The 22,847-nt window shown below is 53.8% G+C and overlaps 1 protein-coding gene across 1 annotated transcript in view; it reads left to right on the top strand.

Annotated features, from left to right (window-relative positions):
• The first annotated feature begins 2,503 nt into the window (after positions 1–2,503).
• Positions 2,504–22,847, top strand: part of LOC136506997 (uncharacterized) — a 45,457-nt gene continuing 25,113 nt past the window's right edge. The window contains exons 1-4 of the mRNA XM_066501862.1: positions 2,504–2,639; positions 3,339–3,397; positions 3,481–3,558; positions 3,653–3,732. The gene's annotated coding sequence lies outside the window, so the exon portion shown is untranslated. The remainder of the gene's footprint in view (positions 2,640–3,338; positions 3,398–3,480; positions 3,559–3,652; positions 3,733–22,847) is intronic.

Genomic DNA, 22,847 nt, shown 5'->3' with positions numbered 1-22,847 from the left:
TTGGGTATACTTGCCATTGTAGTTACTTTTCCATCATGTTGTAGCGAAACTCCTCTCAGGCTTCTTTGCACCATTTGTGCTGAAAACCTTAAATGGACTTGAGTGCCGTGAAGTACCAAATGTTTATGCAACAATCTCTCAGGACATGTGTTCGATAGCCAAAATGTCAGCCTACATCAAAATTAGGTTCTTACTTCTTAAATTTTGATCTGAAAGAATTGATGCTAACAACAATAAGGGAAACAAGCTGTAGAGCATAGTCATAATTTACCTTGAAACATCATTGCCACGAGATTTTGAAACAAGCAGAAGCCCATAAATTGATTTTTTTGCAACTGAAGCTTTCCTATCTGAGGACCAAAATTTTGATGCTTGAATGTAAATCCTAGATAAATGGGGAGCTAGCGTATGAAACTTATGTGATGAACAACCATGCTCTAGCACCATAGAGTAGAGAGAAACCTCAAGAGCAGCCTCATTATTTTCATACGAAACTTAGTTGCCATTATCAGCTAGGTTTTCTTCAGTATTAGCAATTCCATAGTCAGTGCTCCAAATCTGATCACATTTCGGAGTTTCATCCAAATATCGATCTCCTTTGCCTCTTCAGTGGCTTTACCTTCAATCTCTCTGTCATCAATGACATTACCATTAGTTACTTTGCTATGAATAGGTTTATCATTAGTGACTTGACATTCAACGGCCTTATCATCCTTTATTCCGCCCTCAATGTCCTCATCATTATTTGCTCTGTCTCAACAGCTTTGTCATCGGTGGCTCTGCCTTCAACAGTGCTATCATCCTTGATTCTGCCCTCAACTGCTTTATCATCTACGGGTTATTAGTAAAAAAAAGAAAAAATCTATCTCAAAGAAAAAAGGAACAAAACTTACACAATTTAAACATGAAAAGATCAGACAAATATTAAAGCAATGGATATTAGTATAATTGTTAGTTTACATCTACAGGCAACAAATCACGAATGAATCATTGATGTCTAATGGAATGCATAAATAACCAGTGCCATAGTCATAAATTAAGTATGTTGAGCTAAAGAAAACGGGGAGACAAAAACAACCATTTCCCTTGCTTATCTAAACAATCCAACAGTTGTTGCTGCTTTCACTTCACCAACAGAAGATAAATATCAAGTCACCGCTAGTTCCTTCCAAACTGTCATGCCTGCTTGTTCATAGGGGTGGGAACATCATCACAAGATTATGTAAATTCGATTAGCATTCTATCTCTTTCTAGCAAGAAGCCAATTATGGCTACCAGCTCAAGATTATGATTTAGTAGTACATACTACCACCTTATTAATTCTAGAGCTAAGAGAAATGATGTGGTAAGATATTTCACTACCTTAAACAGTCCCTGTTTGTATTATTACCAGCAATAATCTTAGTATTTTTTTTATAAAACTATCCAAAGGTATAAAATTACACGTGACAATCGAGTCATGCAAAGATTAGATAGAAAATATCAACGGTGTATGAACCCCATCATCTTCTTCCTCATCATCGTCCCCAGCATCATCCTGCTCAATGGCTCGCCATGGTATAGCGGCAGATTAAGCACCATACAAAAATAGAAAAAAAGATTATCAAAGTTGACTGAATTTTGACACTGGTCTGTACACTCACAATCACCGATTTCAACGAGCACCATCAGCCTATCGGCAACGTTGAGCTCCTCGGTGTCCTACAGGGGGCACGCGAAGGCCTCGAGATCATGTACTCGCCACTGGCAGCATCATGTATGCCCGTTCTTGCAAAAAGCAGGAGGAATCAGCAGCGATCAGCGAAGTGCCCGGCCTGGGCACAATCGACCCCGCGAGATTGGCCTCTTGCTGGCTCCTGGACGACGCGGGCGAGGGCGAGATTGTCCTCTTGCTAGCTGAGGCCATTGAACGGCCACCTCCCGTCAGCCGGCGGCGCAACCGCCACCGCAGGGATCGACCGCCACCGCAACGTGGTAGATATTTATGTTCGGTTGTTTTGCGTGAAGAAAAATCATAACCTCTTGATGAGAATAATTTCTTATTTGATTTGATTTGATTGATTGATAGTAATTTCCTTTTGCTTGCAAGAAAGTTATATCACAACAGGTGTGATGGTCGCACGAGGGAACACTTCCTTTTGCATGGAAGGAAACTGCCATGATTGCCACCGCACGTAGGTCTCATGCAAGGAAAATCAACAACTGCCGTGATTGTCGCACGGAGGTGAGATCGATCGCATGGGGTGGCAGACGGACGAACCAAGACAATTGTCGCACAAAAACGATATTCACACTTTGTTCTTTTAGCGGAAAACGTGCGTAATCCTACCTACTCCTGTCGTAGGTCTCGACTGTGCTGTGCAGTGCAGCTCGTATGGGCCGTAGGCCGTAGCCCATAGGCCACAGCCCATGCCCACAAAAAAAAAAACATCTCCCCACTCCTCGCCTTTCCAGTTTTCCACCGCACAAAACAAAACAGAGGAGAGAGATCAGTTCTCGAAACTGAAATCTTCGCCGCCCCATTGTCCTCAGCAATCTGCTCTTTTCCTTTTCCTTGAGAGTTGCAACCTTGGTGCTGTGGATGGCGCTCGCAGTGGGCGCGCTCTCCTGTCGCCGCCCACTCCCCTTCAGAAGCAGAGGTACGCGCAATTTCGCCATCCATCCTCCAGCGTTCTTGGCCCGATTTGATTTTCTACATCCGGTTGTGTTGTTTCACTTCGTGGGCAATTCATTCTCCACCAACCATGGTCCATGGCCCAATCTGCACAGTTCTCCACGGCTCCACCAACCATTGTCAATTTCGTGATGTCCAGCCCATGCCTGTCCTCTAATGAAATGCAGGCGTTTGAACTCAATCGTCCACTATTTCTTGGGGATGTTTCCTTTCCTTCAACCACAAGCACGGCAGTCAGCAGTGATGGGAGGAACCGAAAAATAGTGGATTAATATAGCTTCAGAACTTACTGTAGAAAGGGGAGGAATCCTTACTGCAAGGCGTAGAGGGGAGGTCATATACTCCTACCGGTAATCTTAAAATCGATTTTCACGTTTTCAACGGAATCAATAAAAAAGACACATATGCTAGAAACTGTAACCATATAATACGTCCCTCTCATCCAGCAGACACCGCAATTGATGCTGTGGTAGCTAGTCCGTCACAATTTATGTTCATGTCAGTGTTACAAGGATGAACGTAGGATTATTTCCTTTTTTTCTTGCATGTGTTTACTGCGTGCGATATCATGTGGAAATGTCTGAACATATCATTCTTTTTCAGAGACCCCATTGCTTATATCATTCTGGCACCCTTACATTGACAGATCATACTACTTGATTAGGTTGGAAACTGCAAAGCCCGGTTGCTACATGGAAACATATGCAGTCTCACCGACTTACTGTAAGCACTGTTCTTTCACATTAGTGACTTTTAGTTGATCTCGATGTATGCATATGACAAACATACATTGTTTGATATTGAAGGAGGTCATAACATTTGCGCCAAAGAACACTAAGAGGAAAAGGAGAAGTTTTCAAAACAAGTCAAAGGATTCGTTGTTGGTAAGTGAGGAAGCTTCTTCGAGCAGTGGAGGAAGTGCCAGCACAAGCCTCGAGGTCAATAGCGAGGATGCTGCTACTGACGATCAAATTTCAGGTGCCCCAAGGACTGCTGTTCTTCACGCTTGCACTCTCACATCAGGCTTGCTGCTTGCTGGAGGGCTTCTGCTTCGCCAGGTAAAAACAGTATTGTTCTAGAATAAATTTCAGTGCATGAGACGGCTTTGATAGCGAAATCTAGATGTAGCTTTGGTGTAAGTTATACTAAACACATATGAGTTTGTGCTCTGCTGTTACTTTTGCAGTGTCCTGAACTCTTTATGAACCCAGATTGCTTACCTTTTGCCTTCTGTATCAAAGCCTGAATTTCATAATAAAAATGGCTGATTGTCTACCGCAGGCATCACACCTAGCATCTTTAAATGGATGGCCAATTGCTGATCCTACAGATGTTTCATGTAAGTTTTTTTCTACATCTTTACAAGTAAATGAGATTTAATGTGATATTTCTGACTAGGAAAAATGCCTTGTATCATATTATTAACTTAACTACTGATTTTTCTACAGTCAATTTTGAAACTTGGCATCTTGAGTTGGTTGCGGGGCTTGTAATAGTAATCTCCTCTAGTAGATACATTTTGCTACAAACATGGTCAGATTTCAGAGATTCCAGTGAAGCTGCAAATAGACAAGTATGTAACTATGCATACTTCGAATGTCTTTTGAGTTGTATCTTTTCTTGGATTTATTGGTTTCACATTTCAACATGCTGATAAATAACATAGTTCTAATATCTTATAGAGGATCAGCATAATGAGAAGCATTCTGTTAAAAACGAGATCCAACCTAGGAGGAACTAGGCAGCTTTTCATTTAGAAGAGAAATAGGCAGAAATAGGAGCTCAAATTCAAGCCAAGAGAGGACTTGGAATCTGGGTGGTTGGGTGTATGACCACACCTCCCACCCAACTAGTTGTGCTAAGCTCACTTCCTATGAAAAGCATTCTGTTATACACTGAAAGATATAGTTGTTTGTATGTTCTGGTCTTTTACCCTAATGAAACATAAAGTTTGGGAGTGCCTTGCGCCTGTTGGCCCCTGGATCTCCGGCACGGGTGAGCCGACCACTCACCAGCGATGCCGAGCACTCACTATGGCTAGAGGTAGAAGAAGGGAGGGAGAACAGAGCGTGCACACACACAGCACAAGCACTAGCGTTGGCCGAAGCTATGCAGAGGAGATGGCAAAACTGAACTCGCTCTCATTACTGAGTTACAGTGGCAAACTATATATACAACTCTACCCATCTAATCCTAGTACACAGACATGTCAGGCTGCCATGCTGCTACAGTGACTAGATGTGACAGCAGGGCTGACTTCGACGCCTACCCCTGCTGTGGCTACAGTGCGGCAGGGGTGTCTTTCGGCGCCTGCCCCTACAGCGGCTACAGTGCAGCAGCAGAGAGCCCTTTTCGGCACCTGCCCACTGCCGTGCGTTCACACAGGGGAGCAGCAGATTACATAACAATTCTTCCTCTAATTCTGTCGCTAACCCTAGAACCCCCTCCATGCCGATCATCTTCTTCAGCTCCATGAGTCGAAGACGGCCGAGCGGCTTGGTGAGGACGTCCGCGAGTTGTCGACTAGTTTCGATGAACTCGATGACGATCTGCCCTCCATTGATACAGTCCCTGAGGAAGTGGAACTTCACGTCGATGTGCTTGTTCTGGTCGTGGAGAACCAGATTCTTCGCGAGGGCGATGGCGGGCTAGTTGTCCACCATCAGTGCTGGTGGGTGAGCTTCCACACCGGTCAGCTCTCCCAGCAGCCGGCGCAGCCACACAGCTTGGCACGCCGCTGTGGCCGCCACCAAGTACTCTGCCTCGCACGTGGACAGCGCCACCACCTTCTGTTTTAGCGACAGCCATGAGATTGGAGCCGACCCGAGGAAAACGAGCACGCCAGAGGTGCTCCGCCGTCTGTCGATGTCCCCCGCCATGTCTGCATCACTGAACATAGTAAGCTGCAGTCTACTTCCGCTGGTCTTAGGGAAGACGATCCCCTGATCCACCGTCCCTTTGACGTAGCGTAGCAGCCGCTTCACCGTAGCCTAGTGATGCTCTCGAGGATCCTCCATGAAGCGGCTGACATAGCCCACGACGAACGCAATATCCGGCCTCGTGTGGACTAGGTAGCGCAGACCGCCGATGATGCTTTGGTAGAGTGTTGCATCTACCTTCGCCGCGGTGCTGACCTTCGTCAGCTTCAGTCGCTCCTCCATCGGAGTCACGCACGGCTTGCACTTAGCTATGTCGCTCCGCTCCAACAGCTTTGAGGCGTACGCGCTCTGACCGAGTGTGAGCGCCTCCTTCCCCTGTCTCACCTCGATGCCGAGGTAGTAGGAGAGCACGCTGAGATCGCTCATTCGAAAACAAGCCGCCATCTCACGCATGAAGTTGTTGATATCCTCTACACGCGTGCCGGTGACGATCAAGCCATCCACATACACGCCGACGACGACCTCCTCCTTCCCCCATCGCCGCGTGTAGAGCACATGGTCGGTTGCGCACCGTGTGAACCCAAGCTCACCCAGCGTGGCGTCAAGCTTGGCGTTCCACGCTCTTGGGGCCTGCCGCAACCCGTAGAGCGCCTTGCGCAGTCGGAGCACCCTGTGCTCCGCTCCCTTGACGGCGAAACCCGGAGGTTGTCTGACGAAGACTGTCTCCGCCAGCTCACCGTTGAGGAAGGCCGATTTTACGTCCAGGTGATGGAAGCGCTAGTCCTTCACTGCTGCCAAAGCCAGTAGCAGTCGGACAGACTCCTTATGCGCTACCGGCGCAAAGACTTCCTCAAAGTCGATGCCCTCGCGCTGGACAAAGCCTCGGGCGATGAGGCGCACCTTGTGCTTGACAATGGCGCCGCGCTCATCCCTTTTGACCTTGTACACCACTTCAAACCGATCGGACGACATCCTGGAGGTGGATCAATGAGCTCCCAAGTCTCGTTTTCCTCGATCGCCTTCATCTCCTCCAGCATTGCCCGTCGCCAATTTGCATCGTGCTCGACCAGCGCGAACGTGGGTGGTTCCTCTACACTGATGAGTAACAGCTCTGGGTCATTGAGCAGCTGACCCGCCAGGCTTGAGGGCCCTATGCCGCCGATGATGTCGTCCAGTCTACGGAACCGCACCTCCTCACCTTCGTGGAAGGCATCCATGAACTCAGTGATGTCGCTTGGAGGTGAGGCAAACTCAACCGGCATCGATGGAGTTCCTTGTTCCGCCGGAGTGGTTGGCACAGCACCTGGAGTGCTCGGCACCCCGGCTGCAGTGCTCGTCACTACTCCTGGACCACTCGTCACCACTCCTGGAGTGGTCAGCACCACGGCAGGAGTGCTTAGCACCAGTCTTGGAGTGGTCGGCACCACTGCAAGACTTCTCGGCTCCGCTACGGGAGCGTTCGGCACCCGTCCTAGAGTGGTCGGCACCACTGCAGGACCACATGGCACCACTCCTGGAGTGCTCGGCACAGTCCTAGGTGTGCTCGGCTCTGTTGCTGGAGTGGTTGGCACCTCCTCTCCAGCGTCTCCACCACCGTGGATGACCAAGTGCTCGACGACGAATGTGCTGGTGAAGCCGCTAGCTTCCCCCGTGCCCGGACTATTCCACTCATAGGCCGCCTTCTCATCGAACATGACGTCGCGCGAGACAACCACCTTGTCTCCGCATGGGTCGTAGAGCCAGTACGCCTTGGTACCTTCCGCGTAGCCCAGGAGCACCATCGGTGTGCTCCTGTCCTCTAGCTTGGTGAGGACCGGCTTCATCTTCCTAACGTGGCCGATGTAGCCGAATGTCTGGAGGAAGGACATGCTCGGCTTGCATCCATACCAAGCTTCGAATGGCGTCTTGCCCTTCGGGGCCTTGGTGGGCGCGTGGTTGAGGATGAACATCGCCGTGGTCACCGCCTCACCCCAGAACCTTGCCAGCATGCCCTTGGCCTTCATTATGGATCGAGCCATGCCGACCACCGTCTGGTTCCGCCACTCCACTACGCCATTCTGTTGTGGCGAGTATGGTGCGGTGTGGTGTCGCACCACACCCTGATCCGCGTAGTACGCAGCGAACTCCACCAAAGTGAATTCACCGCCGCGATCAGTCCTCGGCACGCACAGCTTCTTGCTGCTCTCCACCTCCACGCGTGCCTTGAACTTCTTGATCGTCGCCGCCGCCTCGTCCTTGCTCGTCAGGAGTTGCAGCCACATATAGCGACTGCAATCATCCACAAGCAGGAGGAAGTACCGCCAACCACCATTTGTGGCTAGCGTGATTGGCCCGCAGAGGTCACCATGGACCAGCTCGAGCGTCTCTGCCACGTGGTACTTCGTCGTCTTCGGGAACAGTAACCTTCTTTGCTTTCCGGCCAGGCAGCTGTCACATAGCTCGCCTCCGTGCTTGATGTGGGGCAGCCCTCAGACCATCTTCTCTAGCCAACCGAGTGCGTCGAAGTTGAGATGGCCGAACCGGGCATGCCACAGCCACGGCTCCTCGGTGTACTATGCTACCAGGCACACCGGCTACTACACCTTCAAGTCGAGCAGGTACAGCTGGTTTTAGGACCTCTTCACCTTGGCAAGAAGGCGCTGCTCCCGGTCCCTGATCCTGAGGATGCCGTCCTTGATTAGTACCTCGCTGCCACGCTCATCCAGCTGGCCAATGCTGATGATGTTTGAACGTAGTTGCGGGATGTAATATACATCCGTTAGCACGCGGTGCTCGCCGTTCTAGCATCTGAAGATGATGGTGCCGCGCCCTCAGATCGTCACCCTTGTGCCATCACTGAACTTCACCGTGTCGGTCACGTCGTCGTCGAGCTCGGAGAAGGTGGCCTTGGAGCCCGTCATGTGGTTGCTGGCGTCGAAGTCTAGGTACCACTGCTGCTCCTGCTCGCCGCCCACACGTCCGTGGTGGACTTGGGCGCGCGGTTCGTTGAGGTTGATAGCTTTCAGAGCCTTCCCAGGCCCTTCCACCGCCATCACCTCTCCCTTCTCCTTGGCCTCAACGTCGTGCAGTGCATAGAACATCGCCATCAGGAGAGTGGCCTCATCATCAGCAGCAGCATACGCCAGATGTGCCTCAGCCTTCTTCTCCTGCTTGCTATTTGGGCACTCCTTTGCCCAATAGCCCGTCTTCCCGCAGCGCCGGCAGGCGTTGGGGTTGACCTTCTTCTTGTCCAAAGAAGCCTTACAACGGTGCTTGCCATCGCCACCGCGGCTAGAGGAGGCTTCCCCAGAGTTCCTCTGGGCAGCCCACTCCTCCTCTGTCAGCAGCAGCTTGCCGTTGTCCTTCGTTGCTGTGGCCTGCTCCATATGCTCATCCACCGCCCGTAGATGGCCAGTCACATCCTCAATGGTGAGGGTGGACAGGTCCAGCATCGTCTCTATGGAGAGAGTGATCTGGATGTACTTCGCCGGCATGGAGTGGAGGTACTTGGAGGCCACCTCTTCTTCGTCGATGGTGACGCCGTGGCTCCTTAGCATGCTGATGAGCGTCTACAGGTGGAGGGAGAAGTCCTCCACCGATTCACCACCCTTGAACTTGAGGTTGGCGTACTCCTGCTTCAGCAGCTAAGCCCTCGCCTTCTTTGCGCGGTCAGAACCGACGCACATCACAGCAATGGCCTCCCACGCCTCCTTAGCAGAGCTCTTCACCCCCAACGTGTCGGGTACCATAAAAAGGGGTCCCCTAAGCAAAAACCGAAAAACTCGCTTAGACCCTGTAAAAATCGAAGCCAAGAGACAACTACCGGCAAACCCCCACCTTATCCGAAGCTCAGCTGGGCCGCTCGGCCCACCTTGAACAAATCCGGACCTACCCGAAGCGGGCTTGGCCCAAAATGAAACCGTAAGGCCTCGGACGGGGTACCGATTCTCCGTCTCGCTCGAGGCCCCGCACGTAAGGCCTCGGACGGGGTACCGATTCTCCGACTCGCCCGAGGCCCCTCCAGCCAGGCCTCGGACGGGGTATCGATTCTCTGTCTCGCTCGAGGCCCCACATGTAAGGCCTCGAACGGGGTACCGATTCTCTGTCTCGCTCGAGGCCCCGCACGTAAGGCCTCGGACGACGTATCGATTCTTCGACTCGCTCGAGGCCGGCTCGGCAGCCACCCCATCACCGTCGCCTCGACCGGGACGTCACGCCTAACTAATGCGGCCAACCACTCCCGCGACATCAGCCGAACGATGGCCCAGTACAGCGGAGTGGTCGACGAGATGGGAGTCACATCAACGCCACGCCGTCCGGGACAAGACGAGGCGGGGGTTACCGGTCGCTGTGCTCGGCATTGTGCCCACGACCGATGCCCGTGCTGCACTGTGCTGCCTAACCCCAACTGTTCCGAGGACAGTGCGGTGTGGGGAGTCAAGTCTGGGTACCTATAGCCTCGGAATCAGTGTACAGGACCAACTGCTCCCTCCGAGCCTTAGTCATCTGCTTTGGGGTCTCGGCAGCCTTGGGATTCGCGCCCGTCGAGCCCCCCACGATGGTTCAGCCTCTGCACCGACTGAGCCTCGGCTCTCTACGCTGTCGACATACAGCGACTGGCACGTCGTCCGCCATGCCCTGCGTCAAGCTATCACTGGAGCTCCCACGTCACACAGGATCGGGCGTGATCAGCGCGTCGCTCCAGTGCATCAAGGACAAGACCGCTCCGTCGACCATGCCGCCATAGTGGCAAGCTACAGGGCTCAGACACGCCACCTCCGCTCACAAGACGCCGCGTAGCGAACGCATGTATCGCCCCTATCCCCCCTTCAACTATAAAAGGGAGTGATCGGGGCCGTTTCTGGACACGAGCTCACAGGTTCACGAACTCACGCATAGACGCACGCACAGACAGACGGAGATTCAAACACACACACGCAAGCAACATGCAACACTCTGTAATACACACGCTTTCTCGCTGCCTGAGATCAACATCTCGAGCAGCCCACGCCGCTCCACGTAGAGACCTGGGACAAGCTCCCTCTCTCGCCCAGCTTGTAACCCCCTACTATAAGCACTTTGGTGCAAGGAATACAAGATCGATCTCTTAGACTAGACGTAGGGCACCTATTGCCTGAACCAGTATAAACCTTGTGTCTTTTTGCATCACCATCCGGGATTAGGGGCACGCAGTACATTTTCACTAGTTGGTTGATGGCCCGTCGGTCCAAAACACTGACAGTTGGCGTGCCAGGTAGGGGCCCGCTGTGTGTTAGCTTCGTCATCCCAACGAGTTCCGGATGGTAGACCCCGTACGACCACTACATCTCGGCACGGTGATCTAGTTCGGGAGCCTAGAGTTTATGTCTCTAGGATGTGAGTACGATATGGTACTCCTCACACCCAGAGCCCCACCGACCGACGACGATACCACGCACCAGCAGCCCAGGCGCAGGCGGCGCCCGGGCCGCTGCTCTCATCACGCTCGCCAGGCACGACGCGGATGAGACCACCCGGACATCGCACAAGCTCAGGGCGACGCACTGCACTCCGCCGGTACCCTATGCCCGGCTGTTGGTACAGGGTCCCTGGTTGGGACCTGTCCAGCTAAAGCCTAGGCAAGGGAAAGACGTCGGTGGCATGCGGCGATGCCCCGACATCAAGCTCTGCCCCGCTACCTCCTGAGGAATCGACTCCGGCGGAGTAGCACCCGGCGACGGCACCATCCCCATACCCCTTCGGGTTGAGCAATGCCGCCGCTGCCTACGCTTCCGCTCACGTGGAGCCCTCAGGACGCCACCAACGCTTCGCCCTCGACCTCGACGCCACAACCTCGACCCACACCCATGCTGACTCCTCGGAGGAGGACGAGGCGTGGGCCGAAGCGGACTTCTCTGGGCTTCGTGACCCTGAAGCCATGCGCCGCTTCATGGCCGCGAGCGACTACTGCTTCGGCTATTTCGACTCCGACGATGAAGGCACTTCGATCCCACTTGAGAGTGCTTCCACATCGGGCTCGGGATGCCGAGAATGAGCGACGAGGATGAAGGGGCAGGCAACCGCTCCCCGCTCTGCCAAGGGGTAGGCGACGCCACACCTCCACGCATCGAGCCTCCGGTAGCGCGGAACGAGAACCCCGCCCACAAGGAACTTCGACGCCTTGACCTAGAGCAGCTCCATGAGCTTCAGACCAAGGTCGAACAAGACCGACTTCTTCTGCAGCAGCTTTGAGACACTCTCGAGCAAGAGCAGCGGGGTCGCGGTGATGGCGGAGCAGCCCGACGGAGGGCTCGTGACGTCAAACACCGCATCAACAACGACGAAGTGGGCGAGCAACCCCCTATCTTCAATCGCGCTAGCCAGAACATCGCGGCAGCGGTGATGCTACTCCGGATGATGCCCGAGCCCTCTACCTCGGAGGGATGATGGGCCCACGGCGAGCTCTGAGACCTCGAGACCGCAGCGGTACAGCAGGCCGAAAGCTCCGCCTCTCGACGGCGCGGGGGCGCCTCGAAACTGCCCGCGGCATCGCCTCGGTAGGATAGAGAGGCCTCGGTTCGTCCAGGGCCTGGTCGGGCACCCAAAGCCAACAAGGCCCCCTCGGTGCATGACTGCCTCGGCGATCGACGCGAGGCGCAAGGTGACCATGATGTGGTCAGCAGGCGACGGCGCCACGACGATGAGGGGCTCGCCCGAGGCTACCACCCGCACCGAGGCGGTCGCTACGACAGTGGGGAGGACCGCAGTCCTTCTCCTGAGCCACCTGGCCCTCGAGTCTTCAGCAAGGCCATCCGCGGCGCCCACTTCTCGGCCCGGTTTTGGCAACCGGCCAACCTCTCGAAGTACAACGGCGAGACCAACCCCGAACTGTGGCTCGCCGATTACCGCCTGGCTTGTCAGCTAGGCGGCGCGGACGATGACCTACTCATCATCCGCAACCTCCCCTTGTTCCTGTCAGACTCGGCACGAGCCTAGCTCGAACACCTCCCTCCCTCGCAGATCCACGACTGGCGCGACTTGGTAAAGGTCTTCATCAGGAATTTCCAGGGCACGTACGTGCGGCCTAGGAACTCCTAGGACCTCAAAAGTTGTCGCCAGATGCCGGACGAGTCTCTCTGAGACTTCATCCGACGCTTCTCCAAGCAATGCACCGAGTTGCCCCGCGTTGGCGACTCGGAAATTGTCCAGGCATTCCTCTCTAGCACCTCCTGTCGAGACCTGGTCCGGGAGTTAGGCCAGAACGTACCAACCACGGCGGCCGCACTCCTCGACATCGCCACCAACTTCGCCTCGGGCGAAGAGGCTGTCGGGGCCATCTTCCCTAACAACGACGCCAAGGGGAAGCGGAGGGACGAGGCCCCCAGGGCCTCGGCCTCCCACCTCCCCAAGAAAAAGAAAAAAGGTCGCTAGGGAAAGCAGGAGGTCCTCGAGGCCGGTCTAGTCGCGACCGCAGATCGCAAGAATCCCCGAGGCCCCAGAGGCCCCGGGCTCTTCGACGACATGCTTAAGAAACCCTGCCCTTACCACCAGGGCCCGGTGAAGCACACCCTCAAAGAGTGCACCATGCTCCAGCGTTACTATTGCCAAGCTCGGGCTCCCCAATGACGAGGCCAAGAAGAGGGACACCGGCGATAGGGACAACGACAAGGACGACGGGTTCCCCGAGGTGTTCAACACCTTCATGATCTTCGGCGGGCCTTCAGCGTGCCTCATGGCACGTCAACAAAAGAGGGAGCGCCGGGAGGTCTTCTCGGTTAAAGTGGCCACTCCCCGGTACCTCAACTGGTCTCAGGAGGCGATCACCTTCGATCGGGATGACCACCCCGATTACGTCCCAAACCTCGGGTAGTACCCACTCGTCGTCGACCCGATCATCGGCAACACCCGACTCTCCAAGGTGTTGATGGACGGAGGCAGCGGTCTCTACATCCTCTATGCCAACACCCTAGAACTCCTGGGGATCGACCAGTCACAGCTCCGAGGCGATGCCGCGCCCTTCCACGGCATCATGTCGGGGAAACACATGCGACCCCTCGGGCGCATCGACTTGCCCGTCTGCTTCGGCACTCCCTCCAACTACCGCAAGGAGGTCCTCACCTTCGAGGTGGTTGGGTTCAAGGGAACCTATCATGCCATCTTAGGGCGGCCGTGCTACGCCAAGTTCATGGCGGTCCCCAACTACACCTACCTCAAGCTCAAGATGCCGGGCCCCAACGGCGTCATCACTGTCGAGTCCACGTACGAGCATGCATACGACTGCGACGTCGAATGCATCGAGTACGCCGAGGCTCTCGTGGAGGCCAAGACCCTCATCGTCAACCTCGACCAACTTGGTAGCGAGGCGCCTGATTCCAAGCGTCATGCCGGGACTTTCGAGCCTGCGGAGGCCGTCAAGCTCGTCCCGGTCGACCCCACCTGCCCCAACGACCGGGCGCTGAGGATCAGCGCCACCCTCGACATCAAATAGGAAGCCGTGCTCGTCGACTTTCTTCGCGCGAATGCCGATGTATTCGCGTGGAGTCCCTTGGACATGCCGGGCATACCGAGGGAGGTCGCCGAGCACGCCTTGGACATCCGGGCCGGCTCCAGACCGGTGAAGCAGCGCCTGCGTCGATTCGACGAGGAAAAGTGCAGGGCCATCGGCGAGGAGGTGCAGAAGCTTTTGGCGGCTGGATTCATCAAGGAAGTGTCCCATCCGGAGTGGTTAGCTAATCCTATATTAGTTAAGAAGAAAAATGGGAAGTGGAGAATGTGTGTAGACTACACCGGTTTGAATAAAGCATGTCCAAAAGTCCCATTCCCATTACCTTGAATCGACCAAATCATTGACTCCACTGCGGGATGCGAAACCCTATCCTTCCTTGATGCGTATTCCGGTTACCTTCAAATCAAGATGAAAGAATCCGACCAGCTTGCGACTTCTTTCATCACACCATTCGGCATGTACTGCTATCTGACTATGCCGTTCGGCCTCAGAAACGTAGGGGCCACATACCAGCGGTGCATGACCCAGGTCTTTGGCGAGCACATCGGGCGAACCGTCGAGGCCTACGTGGACGACATCGTGGTCAAATCCACGAAGGCCAGTGATCTCGTCGGTGACTTGGAAATAGCCTTCAGATGCCTCAAAGACAAGGGCATCAAGCTCAACCCACCCGTGAAAATTTAACGAAGCCGCGGACGAACTAGCAAAGATGGCATCGGCACGGGCCCCAGTCCCCCCGAACGTCTTCGCCAGAGACCTCCATAAGCCTTCCATCGACTACGCCTCGGCGGCGGAAGAGGGCCCACCAGTCGAGCCCACTGCAGGGCCCGAGGCCCCCTCTGTCACCGAGACCCCTTTGGCCGAGCCCGAGGTCATGGAAGTCAACGCGGAGCCTCCCGAGGCCAACCAGGGCACGGACTGGCGAGTCCCGTTCCTTGATTGCCTCGCTCGAGGAGAGCTTCCTGCAGACAGGACCAAAGCCCGATGGCTTGCGCGACGAGCCAAAACGTATGTCCTCAGCAACGGCGAGTTGTATAGGCGAAGCCCATCTGACGTCCTCCAACGATGCATCACCACCGAGGCAGGCCAATCCCTACTTTGGGACTTGCACGCGGGAGCCTGCGGGCACCATGCAGCGCCCGGACGCTCATCGGAAACGCCTTCCGCCAAGGGTTCTACTGGCCAACGGCAGTTGCTGATGCCACCAAGCTCGTACGCTCCTGCGAGGGATGCTAGTACTACGCGCGGTAGACGCATCTCCCGGCCCAAGCCCTCCAGACCATCCCCATTACATGGCCATTTGCTGTATGGGGGCTCGACATGGTTGGGCCTCTGCAGAAGGCCCCCGGGGGCTACACCCATCTGATGGTAGCGATCGATAAGTTCTCCAAGTGGATCGAGGCTCGTCCGATCAATCGAATCAAATCCGAGCAAGCGGTGCTGTTCTTCACTGATATCATCCACAGGTTCGGGGTTCCAAACACCATCATCACTGACAATGGGACACAATTCACCGGCCACAAGTTCCTGATGTTCTGCGACGACCACCACATCCATGTGGCCTGGTCGGCTGTAGGACACCCTAGGACAAACGGCCAAGTAGAACGTGCCAACGGCATGATCCTACAGGGCCTCAAGCCGAGAATATACAACCGGTTGAAGAAATTTGGCAAGAAATGGCTTGCCGAACTCCCGTCAGTCATCTGGAGCCTAAGGAACACTCCGAGCCGAGCCATGGGGTTCACACCGTTCTTCCTAGTCTATGGAGCCAAGGCCATCCTCCCCACTGACTTGGAGTACAGTTCCCCAGCCTACAACGAGCAAAGCAACCGCACGGCCTGTGAGGACGCCCTCGACCAACTGGAGGAAGCCCAAGATGTTGCGTTGCTACATTCGGCCAAGTACCAGCAAGCTCTACGACGAAATCAAGCCCGGTGCATTCGAAGCCGAGACCTGAAGGTGGGCGACCTGGTGCTGAGACTGAGGTAGAGCAACAGGGGCCGCCACAAGCTGACGCCGCCATGGGAAGGGCCGTACATCGTCGCCCAAGTGCTAAAGCCTGGGATCTACAAGCTAGCCAACGAGAAGGGCGAAATCCTCACCAACGCTTGGAACATAGAACAGCTACGTCGCTTCTACCCTTAAATTTCCAAGCATTGTATACATTGTTTCTCGAAATACAATAAAGAAGCGTTCTTTAGTTATTCTAATTTTTCGAGAAACCCCCCGAACCTATCGATGGGGGATCAGCGTTACGATAACGCTACAAGGGAGACTCGGCTCTGCCTCTGCAGAGATACCCACCGCGGGGCTCGAACAAGACTCAGCTCTGCCTCTGCAGAACCGAGCCTCCCTTGGGGGCTAGAAGGGGGGAACCCCCCTAAGTCCCAGGCACCATTTTTTAATCATTTTTTGAATAAATTTCTACGCCAAACTCTCTAGCGTGCTCTGACAAATCGATTGTAAAAAACCTAAGGACCGAAAGTCTGTCTCAAGGCCAAAAGGCTGGCTGAGCCGTGAGACAGCCTACGCCTCCAGGCTACGGCACTCCCTCACCACCTTTTCCCCGAGGGGCAGCTTAGGTTCCGAGGAAGTTTTTTGCAAATGATATGTTCAGGAACGAGACAGAGGGCAGAGGCTCGGAAATACAATAAAAAATGATTCAAAAGCATAGACGCATAAGTACTTTAAAAAAGGTCTCGACGGCCACAAGCGTCACGGTACGATAATAATCCTAATCTGTTTACATGGCCCCTTTGGCCTAGGTCAAGGCTCAGGGTCGCCAGCGTCGGCGAACGGCGTGGGAGGGACCGCCTCCTCTTCGAACAGTGTGGCCAGTGCCGTGCCGGGGCCCTTAGCCACCTCCACCAGCTTCGTGACCTCCTCATCGGCCTCCTCATCATCCTCGGCCAAGACGTAACCGTCGCAGACAGCCTCGAGGTCGATGCCGGCATAGTGCGAGGAGACAACGGCTAGGGCGCGCTTGATGCCCATGTGTAACGCCCCCCGGAGTCGCTCGCGCACTTGGCCGCTCAACGCGATCAGGCGGCTCCCAAGGGAGCTGCCCGGCTCGACCCCCTCAACCTCCAGGGCCTCGCAGATGGTACGGGCGGCGCTCTATAGCGCGTTGTGCTCCCCAATCTCGGCCTCGAGCACCGCCTGCACTTCAACAGAGGCCTCAGCTGCCTGGGAGACCTCCTTCTCCAACCCTGCGCCAAGACAAGCAGGATGGGGTTAAGCGCAAAAGAAAATAAGCCAAACAGGGGCGAAGGCCTACGAGACTCACCCTCGGCTTTCTCTTTCCAGCGCTGGACCTCGACCCGAGAGGCCTCGGCCGCCCTGGAAGACTTCTTCTCCAGCTCTGCATCACATCGAGGAGTTAGGGGTCGAACGCAAGAAAAACAAATAAAACAAGGGGAACAGGACTCAGCCTCGGCCTTTCCCTTCCAGACTAAAGCCTAGGCCCGGGAGGCCTCGGCCACCTTGAGGGCCTCCGCCAGGGTGGCTTTTGTCAGCAGGTGCGCGCCCTGCTCCGCCCCTAGCTGCCCAGCGATGGCCTTGGCAGAAGCTGTCGTTTCTTCAGCCTGAGACCTGAAGGTGTCCCGCTCACCGGCCACCCGGGTCAGCTCCTCCTCTAGCTCCTTGATCCGCACCGCTAAAGGGGCGGCCTGCTCCTGAGTCGTGGCCGCCTTGGCCTTCATATCAGCACAGCGAAGGCGGAGGTCCTCCACCTCCGCACTCCGCGCCGACAGAAGCTCGTTGGCATTGGCGAGCAAGTCCTTCTGCTGCCGGAGCTGGTCCTAGACGTCCCTCTCCTGCCGGAGGAACAACGACTTCCCAAGGGACCGGGCCTCGAGCTCCTGGATAGGTAGAACGGACATCAAGCGCTGCGAGAAAACTCGGGAAAAAGACGACACCGCACGAGAAAAGAAGGCGCGTACCTGGGCAACGCCGGGCAGATCATCGGCCATGACGGACAGCGCTGTCCACAGCGACCGCTCCACCAGCTGGCGGAATTGCTCGAAGGAGCCCCAGCGCCCCCCTCGGTCGCGTCCTCGAGGGCGAACAGAGGCTCCCCCTCAGGGTCGTCCCGGCTCCGCCACAATACACGCGGGTGATCCCACCCGCGGGGCTTGGGTTGTACCCGCACGAGGGCCGAGCTTCCCTCGCCAGAAGTCGGAGTTGGCTGCTCCGCGGTGCTGGCCGCCTCAGCATCTGCCACCTCCTTCCCTCGGGAAGTATCGTCGGAGGAGATCGAATGGACCTCCGCTTCCCGAGCGCTCTCCTGCGACGGCGGCGGGTCTTGGACCGGGGGCGGTACTGAAGCTTGCCTCGCCCCCATCTCCGCATCCTGGCCCGCCGGCTCCACCATGCCCAAACTGGCCTCCGCCGCCTCGACCTCGGCAGCCCGGGGAGCCCCGACGCCCGCCACTTCGGCCTCCGTCGCCTCGGCCTTGGAAGTCCTAAGGGCCTCGGCTTCGGCCTCGGTGGCCTCAGCGACTGAGGGCGCCTCGGCTTCATCTGACTCGTGGGCCTCGGCCTCGCGGGGCGTAGGCTCCTCCTCCTCCGCTTGCTCCATGGCCGCCTCGGTAGCCGGGAGGGAGGCGGTGGGGCCGGATCCGGTCCGGGGAGAGAGAGGGGGTGGCGGGGAAGGAGAGGGAGGGGCCGGCCGCTGGGGAAGAGAGGGCAGCGCCGGGGAAGGAGAGGGAGGGGCCGGCCGCCGGTGGGGCACAGGGAGGAGCGTGGTGGGATCCAGGGAGGGAGCGAGCTGGGGCAAGAGGGAGGGGAGGGTGGGAACGGGTGGGAGCTGGGGCGAGAGCCGAGGCGCGCAGGCAGGTGGAAGACGAGAGCAGCTGGCGGCGCCTCTTTCTCTAGATTTGGGATTTGGAAGAGAAGGGTCTAGGGTTTCTTAGGCCAAAATTTGCGCGCGAGGGCCGAATGTAAGTAAGCGTGCGAGCTCAATGTAAGTGGGCGCGTGAGCAAGGTGGGGCCCTTTTTTTAGCGACAGACGGATTTATGCTATACCTGTTTTCAGCGACAGATAGTTCGACATTAAAGATGATTACCTATAGCGGCAGACAGTTAATCTCTAAATGGAGAATTAGCGTCAGATTGTCTGTGAGTTATCTTTAGCGTCTGATCAAGCATCGATAAAAAAAGTTTTAGCGTTAGATGTCTGACGGTGATATGATGTTGTGGTGTAGTGAATGCATCCTAAAATCATCAAGTGGATAAGTGCATGTCTATAGACCGAGAAAAAGAAAACGGCGGGAATTTGGAGTCTCAGCATCAGGTTACCTCTTACGATGATGTGTCGAGATTTTTGGCCGCTCTTTGGACTTGTAAACAGGAGGAATGGAGGATGGAAGATGATCACTACCTTCATAGTGTATTGGTGTTGATCCCTACCTTCATAGTGGATTGTCTTGCAGTGTTAACATGTGCCAACAGAATATACAGTTTAATTTGCTGCTGTAACAAATATTGTGCACCCAGAGTTTTGCAGAATTGCAGCCTTGGCTTCCTTTGAAACTGTCTATTCGCTGACTTCTTCTGAACTGCAGTTGTGAACTGGTTTGGAAGCTTTCCACAGATATCATTTGGTGATCGAAAAACAGATCTCATCTTTCAGAAAAGTCTGCATGTATACAAATAAAATACTCACTTATTAAATCTTTTGCATATTTGAAAAAAAAATCAGGTTACGGGGTAGACACCCCGAGCTATTTTATTAGCTTAAGGTAGAGGACTTCTCAACCAGTCCGAGAAAACCCCCGAACCCTATGCCCCACCCGCACACAGGGGCTCGTACCCGGTGAGTGGGCCTGTCCATTTTCCCTGTGCTTTGGGAACATAGGACAGGCGAGTGGTTTTTTTCCACACCACCGACCAGAAATTCGTCTGACTAAGGATTCGAACTCTGGTCACGGGGGGCGCCACCCGGAGGCTTAACCAACTGGTCTAGCAAAAACGCACCTGTATTTTCTCCATTCTTTAAATTAAAAAAAAAATCGTCATTCTTCTCCACTCACATGTGCCGGCACCAGCTTCTTTTAGGAGGCGGCTTGTGTCAATGTGTGCCTGTAAATGAACTATGGAGATTTAGTTGGTAAAAAAGTTAAACCTAACCGTTGAGCCATTTGTGGTAAATTTGTTTTTGGTGCGGCAAAAGGAAGAACAATCGTAGAGACAGATAGATCCTATGAGGGTTTTCTGTCTCGTAAAATATGTCCATTCCAACCAAAATACCCTTGCGTGGATCTGGAGCTACTGGTTTTCTCAAACAGTTCCTTGGTAGATTCACGGTGGATCTTTAGATCCACGGTGGAGCTGATTCATGGTCAATCCCAGATCCAGATTTATCAGTGGTGAATCTCAAACAGGCCCATAGTTGCTTGATGCTGCAATAATTCAGAAGAAAGACCTGTACTTTTGATTTTGCATCCAGCCCAACCACAAAAAGTGCAAAAGTTCAACAGGCTCACACAGCAGCACTTGATGGGCTTCGTACAGGCCCAGCCCGATATCTGTGGTCTTCTGGGCCAATGTCTAGTGCCTCACGTAAATTCGGACTGGGCCGTTTTGTTCAAGTCTCCGTTGGGCTAGCCATCTCTTTTTCCGAAAATTACATCCACGTCCTTGTAAGGTCCTCCAAGTCATCTTCATCATCAGCGATCGGAGCGACCATCCGGCGAGCCACCACCGTTGGTACAGAAACATGCCGAGCTCGCAGCTTGAAGCCGATCTCCATCTCGACGAAGAAGCTTTCATAGAAGCTTTAAAGTTTTTTAATGTTGCAACAACTGGCACATCGAGGTCTTCGATATGCAACTAAAACTTTGAACGCGCAGGCAATAGTTATCGGCCACCGGCCGTCACAACGCCGAGACACATGAGATCTGTCGCCTCAAGGAACGCAGGCAACCCCAAGTCGTCCTGACCTTTCCCCTTGCTACAGTAAGGAGAAGCAAATCCTCTCACGAGTGCTGCTCTCTACCGGCGATTGATTGGGTCTCCCCTCTTCCTCGGCGTCCTCACAGGCGCCGGGAGGAGGGGGAGGCCCATCTCTTGCTTTGGTGTGTATATAGTATTAGGCAGATATAAGATATCTAGATCCCTTTTGGCCGTGATGTGTCGACTTCAGGTATGTGTCTCCCTCCGAGGCTTCTCTGGCAACGGCGTCACCAGCGGTGTGTGTTCCGGGGAGGACCATGTGTGGTATGTAGTCCACGAACTTGAGAAATCAGGTTTGTGTCTTGTTGTCTGCTTTGGCGTTGTCTTCCCTTTCTGTGTTGTTTCTTCGTTCGACGACTCGGGATTGCCTGTGTTCCTTAAGGCGACAGATCTCATGTGTCTCGGCATTGTGACGGCCGGTGGCCGACTACTATTGCCTGCGCGTTCAAAGTTTCAGTCGCATATCGAAGACCTCGATGTGCCAATTGTTGCAACATTAAAATAACTTTAAAGCTTCTATGAAAGCTTCTTCGTCGAGATGGAGACCAGCTTCAAGCTGCGAGCTCGGCGTGTTCCTCTACCACCAGTGGTGGCTCGCTGGATGGTTGCTCCGATCGCTGATGATGAAGATGACCAGAGGACCTTACAAGGACGTGGATGTAATTTTTGTTTTATTCAGAGATGTCTTTGTAAGAAATATCATGTACTGTTTATATATGAATAAAATCCAACCTGGTTTCTCAAAAATAATAATAATAACAATAATAATAATTATTATTATTATTATTATTATTATTATTATTATTATTATTATTATTATTGTTATTGTTATTATTATGCAACTGCAACCCGCCAACCCGGCCTCCATGCTCCCAGATGGCCGCCGAACAAACGTGACCCCGCCGGCGATCCACATCCCTGAGCGCTCCCACTCCCACCTTCATGAATCATGAGAAACCCCGCCGGCGATCCGCATCCCTGAGCGCTCCCACCTTCATGATTCATGAGAAACCCCGCCGGCGATCCCATCCCTGAGAGCTTACAGGCTGCATCGCCTCCGCCGCTCCGTGGCCACCGGAGCTTGGCTGCACTGAACCTACACTACACCCCTGCGGATGAATCGGAATACTGAGGGGGAGGAATCGGATTCCCACGCACTGAACCCATTTTGGGGGTCGATTTCGACAGAAGCCAGGCCAAACCACAGGTAAGCACAACTGACAATCTGGAAGCTTGCAGGGGTTGCTACGGGCAGGATAAAAGGCTTGACAGCGTGTTTCAGTTCTTATGGAAAAATCAGTTAAAGCCTACTGCATGGGCAGTGTTTGTATTACTGCCGAGAGATTTCCCCGATTGATTGCTTTTAAGGTAATTAAGATGAAAACCATATTCTAGAATATTGTTGTGCAAAAGAGTATAAGAAAGATAGGGTCAGTAGGTCCCATTTGTCCAGCTGTGCCATTTGATTATATAAGAGACTATGGAGCAGCTTATATGTCACTGTGTATAGTTTGTTGTGTTTTATACTCGCCACAGAATTTTCAAGCTGTAGTACGTACAAAAGAACTGTAACAGTGATTAAAAATGAACGTTTCAGACACGGAAACAAGAAAGAAAAGAGACTAATTCCCTTGTGTAAACGTCAAATAAATATTATGACTGAATGTAATAGGTTTATATATATATATATATATATAAGGGAATGTAGTAGTTAGAACAAAGGGGGAATACATTTGTCTCACGAAGCAGGCAGAACCTACTCTTTTGTTTGCTAAAAAGAAAAACCTGTTCTTTGCTGAAAGCAAACAGATTAGTGTTGCCATAAACTCAAGAAGCAACCAGGTCGGCTGTACTCATCAACCTGATATGCACACTT

This window comes from Miscanthus floridulus, chromosome 15, assembly GCF_019320115.1.
Source record: "Miscanthus floridulus cultivar M001 chromosome 15, ASM1932011v1, whole genome shotgun sequence".
Taxonomy (NCBI): Eukaryota; Viridiplantae; Streptophyta; class Magnoliopsida; order Poales; family Poaceae; genus Miscanthus; species Miscanthus floridulus.
The sequence above is the reverse complement of the archived record's forward strand: the minus strand, read 5'-3'. Positions and strand labels throughout refer to the sequence as shown.